The sequence below is a fragment of the Ovis canadensis genome, chromosome 12, assembly GCF_042477335.2.
Source record: "Ovis canadensis isolate MfBH-ARS-UI-01 breed Bighorn chromosome 12, ARS-UI_OviCan_v2, whole genome shotgun sequence".
Classification (NCBI taxonomy): domain Eukaryota; kingdom Metazoa; phylum Chordata; class Mammalia; order Artiodactyla; family Bovidae; genus Ovis; species Ovis canadensis.
Window position 1 is genome coordinate 74618905 of NC_091256.1, and position 6000 is coordinate 74624904.

At 48.1% G+C, this 6000-nt stretch overlaps 1 protein-coding gene across 1 annotated transcript in view; it reads right to left on the reverse strand.

Moving 5' to 3' along the window:
• The window catches only part of RGS8 (regulator of G protein signaling 8), a 47514-nt gene extending 41731 nt beyond the window's left edge, over positions 1-5783 (reverse strand). The window contains exon 1 of the mRNA XM_069544937.1: positions 5572-5783. The gene's annotated coding sequence lies outside the window, so the exon portion shown is untranslated. The remainder of the gene's footprint in view (positions 1-5571) is intronic.
• Positions 5784-6000: the final 217 nt, after the last annotated feature.

Genomic DNA, 6000 nt, shown 5'->3' on the forward strand with positions numbered 1-6000 from the left:
CCTTCCCCTTGGTCTTCTTTGCTAGCTCCTCCCCTTCTCAAAGCATAAATATTTATATTCTCCTGCTTTCTAACCTTGGCTTCCTGCTAACCTCCTCTCCTTAAATGCTTCTTGGGCAATCTTATCCTTGTCCGCACTCCTAACTACACAGATAGACTGACCATTTCCAAATACTTTCCTCTAATTCTGGCTCTTTTCCCAATTGTAAACATTCTTATAGCCCATGGTTGCTGAATATACCTCTCAGATATTCCCCAGGCACAACAGATGCAGATCTATCTAAAAACTGAGCACATCATTCCGCTTCTTCTCCTGACCCATTTCCCCCTACCCTTCCCCCAAATACCTACAAATCTTGGCTTTCTCTGCCATCCTTGGTTTCAGCTTCTGGCACTAACATCCACTGAGTAGCTTGAGCCAAAAATAGGGAAGCAATTAGAGATGACACCTTTTCTTTCATCTCCTATAGTCAAGCAGTTACCAAACCATACTGATTAAATCTCCTTCACAGTTTTTACACCTGCCTCCTCTCTTTCCTTACTACCATCGCTCTGGTTCACCTCCTGGCTCCTAGTTCCTGGTTCTTGTTCTCCGGCTCTGTGATCCAGCCTACCTCCTTAAATTCAACTCCAGTCTGCAGCCATAATCACCTATTTAAATCACAAACATGATTATGGTCCCTTCACCTCACAACCTATAAGCCCAAGCCTCGGGATAAAGTTCAAGCTTTAATAAAGATTCTGACACATAAAGTCCTCAGGAGCTGGGTCCCACCTACCTGAGAGTTGCCCACCACCCCAGTGGCTGATGCTTCATGCTCTAGTAACTCCAAACTGCTCACAGTCTTGAGCACACATCATGGTTCCAAGTCTCTAGGCCTTGTTTCTGCAATTTGTTCTGCCTCCTCACCCTTCTAGCTGCACTCAGGACCACTTCCTCCAAGCAGGCTCCCCCTTACAGCCAGGTTTTGTGAGTGTCCTACGCTCCTGGACATACTTCTCTCCCTCAGCACTTGGCATGATTAAGTGCCTACAAGCCTCAGCTCCTACCCAGTCTCTTAAATTCACCAAGGACAGGAAACCGTATCCACTCTTTCATTCATTTATTCAGCTAACCCTTAAGTATCTCCTATGTGCCAAGCTGCGGTGTTGGAGAAGACTCTTGAGAGTCCCTTGGACTGCAAGGAGAGCCAACCAGTCCATTCTAAAGGAGATCAGCCCTGGGTGTTCTTTGGAAGGAATGATGCTAAAGCTGAAACTCCAGTACTTTGGCCACCTCACGTGAAGAGTTGACTCATTGGAAAAGACGCTGATGCTGGGAGGGATTGGGGGCAGGAGGAGAAGGGGACGACAGAGGATAAGATGGCTGGATGGCATCACCGACTCGATGGACATGAGTTTGAGTGAACTCTGGGAGTTGGTGATGGACAGGGAGGCCTGGCGTGCTGCAATGCATGGGGTCACAAAGAGTCAGACACGACTGAGCAACTAAACTGAACTGATGCTCCAAGCAATGTACCAGGCAGCATAGGTCCATTTCATGACCTATACAGATGACACAGGTAAAAGATTTTTCCTCTCTACATCTCTGACACACAGCCCAGTGCCTGGCACCAAGAAGATGCTCAGTAAATGTTTGTTGAACTTAACTGAACCAGACAACAGGTGAGTGAGGGAGGCTGTTTGGAGCAAGGATGATGACTGGAAGAGGCAGCAAGGAATTACAGAAATGGCATGAGCTATCAGGTCTGGTAAAAAGGGTTCAAACTCCAACTTATCCCCTTCGTGGCTGAGTTATCTTGGCTTAAGACCTTGCTGTCTCCTCTCTGAAATCAGAATACTAAAGCAATGCCAACTTCCTGAGCTACTGCAAGAATTCAATAATATCTAAGCAAACATGGATTGTAAATTCTTCAGCCTTATCAAAACATGAAGTCACACTGAGAGCATCAGAGTCACAGAAGACAGAGGCCCAACGGCACACAGCGGTAGAGGGGAGGCTGCAGAGGATGGGGCATCAGGGCAGGAGATGGAGAAGCAGCGGGCCCTAGTTTTCAAGGCCCTGGGGCTGAGATGTGAGTGCACGAGGCCCTGCAACAACAGGAGTGTGGCTCTCCTATCTCGCAGTGCCAGGGTGCTGGTATCAATCTCTTCCCATTCATGCTGCTGCTGCTGCTAAATCGCTTCAGTCATGTCCGACTCTGTGCGACCCCATAGACAGCAGCCCACCAGGCTCCCCCGTCCCTGGGATTCTCCAGGCAAGAACACTGGAGTGGGTTGCCATTTCCTTCTCCAATGCATGAAAGTGAAAAGTGAAAGTGAAGTCACTCAGTTGTGTTCGACTCTTCGCGACCCCATGGACTGCTGCCCACCAGGCTCCTCCGTCCATGGGATTTTCCAGGCGAGAGTACTAGAGTGGGGTGCCATTGCCTTCTCCCTTCCCCTTCATAGACAGTAACAAAAGTTTTACCATTTGCCATCAGGGTCTACAGCTGTGGGCAAAAAGCAGCTTCAGGACTCTCCCCCTCCTCTGAATATAAAATCAGCTGTTTCTAATCCTCCATTTTTAATGACTTCAGCCAATGGCTTTTATGTCCTCCCTGCCAGGTCCAGTCCAGCCAGCTAGCCAGATTTATGCAAAAAGGAAGCTCCACAGCCATCAGACCCAGGCTGGCCACACCAACTGCGGCACGAAATGGTGGTGTGGAGACCGGCGGCAGCTCTCCTGCTGGGATCTATTCCTACCTTCACAGAGCCCCCTGGAAAATGAAATGCTTTGCTTTCAGGCCTGTGCCGGGCGCACATGCATGTCTGCACTGGGGGCGGGAGGAGGGACCAGGGCTGTGTGGGTGCGCTCTGATGCACAAAGATGCTGAGCAAATTCTGACACTTTTCCTTGAGAGACAAGGCCCTGGTAGGAATCTACCTTAAGCCATTCAGCTTTTCTGAGACCCTCTTCTTTTTAGGACCTTTTATTAAAGGATTCAAAAGCTTTTTGGAAATTCCAAACAGAGAATAAAGGTCCTGATAAAGGTTCTGGTGAGAATGTTGATGCTTCTTGAACAGTGAAAGGTATTCTAATTTTCAAGACAGGAAAAGCAAGGAGCGTTTCTAGTGGCTCTGGAGCTGTAAGTATTTGGACAGAAATGAAATGAGCAAGCATATGGGACGGGAGAGCCTAGGAAAGGATTAGCAGGATAAATATCCTAAGCCATGAAGTCGTGATACACAACAAAACTTATATTTGTATGGCACTGCCAAAACCTAAAAATTGCTTTCACTTCTTTAGCTGATCAGGTTTCTTAAGCTCCTGGAGACTAAGTTTTAGGGAAGTTGGAAAGATTAAACAGCATCATGTAAGGAAAATACCTAGTAAAGTTGCCCAGCACATCTTGATAACCGGCAGCTATCATCATTTTTTAGTTGATTCTCATAAAAACTTTTGGAGGTAAGTTGGGCCCTTGTTATTGTACCCATTTTACAGATGATAAAAGCAAAGCTGTACAGGATCCCTGAGTGAAGGGCACAGGGTAATTCAATTAATGACCCTAGGGAGACTCGAACCCAGGACCCCCAGGGCGTTTTCCACTCTATACAACATTGCATCACATTCAGTACTGCTGCTGCTGCTGACTCATCCCTGAGACCCACATTTGGAGGATTTTTTAAATGGTAATATGATGGATCTTGTGCAGCCAACCATCTACCTCTTACTCAATCCCTTGGGAGTCCCTGGCATTTGTGAAATGACTCTTGTGGTTGAAGCTCACTGATCCATAGGAGAAAGACCTTGGCTTCAAGCGAAAGTCTAATTCAAATGGACAAAGAACATGAGAAAGTTTTAAGATTCCTTTGTGCATAAAGCACTGTGTGAGAAAAAATTTTAATGCCAAAATAACAGGGTCTCCAGGAGCAGCTTACCTCGGCCAGGCCACGGTGGACTAGGGGTCACCCAACACTCTCCAATCCCCATTCACCCCTCTCCCATCAATCTTCTACTAGGACACCTATTTTAAGGACTGAGCAAGGAGCAAATGGTTAATAAAAACAGTTTGCCAGACTGACTGAGTGCTCACAGGGATACCATTCCCAAACTAAAAGTAAAAGCCATCATCAGCATAATAACACATTGCCAGTTAGAGCTTTGAACTTTCCCCCAAGCACGTAGATACTCTCTCGTTAACGGTTATCTCACTCCCCTACTTTCCAGCACCTCCTGCATCTTCCCCAAAACACCTGGAGTTTTCCAAAACTGTGGGAACAAATAATCCAAAAATAACCCAAGTTGCAGGAAGGGGTAGGCTTTCCTTCCTATTTCATTAGTTTGAAAGCATCCCAAGATAAACACCTATGAGGACCTTCAGCCAGGTTTTAAGTGTGGAGTGAAACAATAGGCTGAGATGGAATGACTCTAGCACAGAGAAAAGCCGCTCTCCTCCACGCCCCCCTAGACAGCTCTGAGAAGCTGATGCCAAGAAAACACCTCCTATAGACGTTTACTGTGTCCTCAACTCACTGCTTAGAAATTGGTGACCTGCCCTCTCAAAAAAACAATTGCAGCTACGTGTGGTGATGGAAGTTAACTGGACTTAACTGCAGTGATCTTTGCATAATACATGCATATATCAGATTATTACACTGTAACCTGAAACCAAAACGATGTTAGATGTCACTTGTATCAGTTAAAAAAAAAAAAAGACCATCCCAGAAAGTCTCATTTTAAGACTATGTCTAAGAAAACAATCCGGAATGTGAACAAAACTCTATTATATTCTTCCAACATTATATGCAATAATAAAAATGTGGGAAAATATTTGAAACTAGAAGTTGGTGACCTGCCAGCAGATGTGTTAATTAACTCGATGGTGGGAGTCCTTTCAGAATGCATACATGTATCAAATCATCCCATTGGGCACTTTAAACATATTACAATGTTATCTGTCACTACATCTCAATAAAGCTGAAAACGCAAAAAAATCAGTGACCTCCGATGTACTTTGATCTCCCTTGAACCCACTGTGATCGTGAGTTCTCCTGCATCAGAATGTGTCACCAGCATTAGTCACCAGCAGCACAGGGGACCTGCACGCTGTCTGGAAACAGAACAGATGCTGTGGGCAGCCAGACTGCTGTGCCGGCGATCCGCCGAACACAACAGCAAAGACATGAATGAAACGAACAGAAACAGTGTCACGGTCCAGGCAGCAATCTACCATAATCACAGAGCCCCCGAAGGGATCTGCGGGGAGATACTGCGTCCCCTTGGACCAGAAAGGAGGTTTCAGGGGAGGAGAAAGAACAAAAACAGGATATTGGCAGCTTAGCACCCACTGACCAGGAAGAATGGGCATGTTCCTGCACCCTTGCTCCTGGCAAGAGTGACTGGCTTAACCCAGTCTGTCTAAGGAGCTCTGTTAGAAAATGGGAGGGTAGGGTTATGACAGGCAGACAGCACCTTTTCTGCACTGAGGTGTCCTGCACTTCCCAGCAAGACTCATGGCTCAGGATGGCCGGCTGGGGAGGGCCAGTTCGGGGACCCTCTCGCCCGGCTGGAACAGCAGCTCTCTCTTACCTGTCTGGTGAAGGGCAGTGCAGCTGGGAAGGTTTGGCTGGCGCCGGTACCAGCTGGGCATGGCTCGGTGAAGCCCAGAGTGACCGAGTCAGCCACTTCCTGGTACATGGGAGAGGGCTGCCGAGGGGCGGCTCACCTCACCTCGGCGGGTAGGGGGGTGCCCCTAGCAGGGCGGCTGTAACATGCGGCTCCTGCTGGCTCCTCACCCGCCTGACGGGCTTTGCATCTCATGAACCGGGAAGGCGGCAAGCGCCCGGGGAAGGGGGTGGGGAAGCGGAGGGAGGGGAGGGGGCACTCTGACAGATGATGCGCGCTGCCACGCAGAGTCGGGGGAGGACCGCAGACTCGAGCAGAATGGCACTGCCTATGAGGCTCTCCTGCTGACAGCGAGCTCACTGGCAGCTGCCTCCGAGGGGCCAGTGCGCTGCA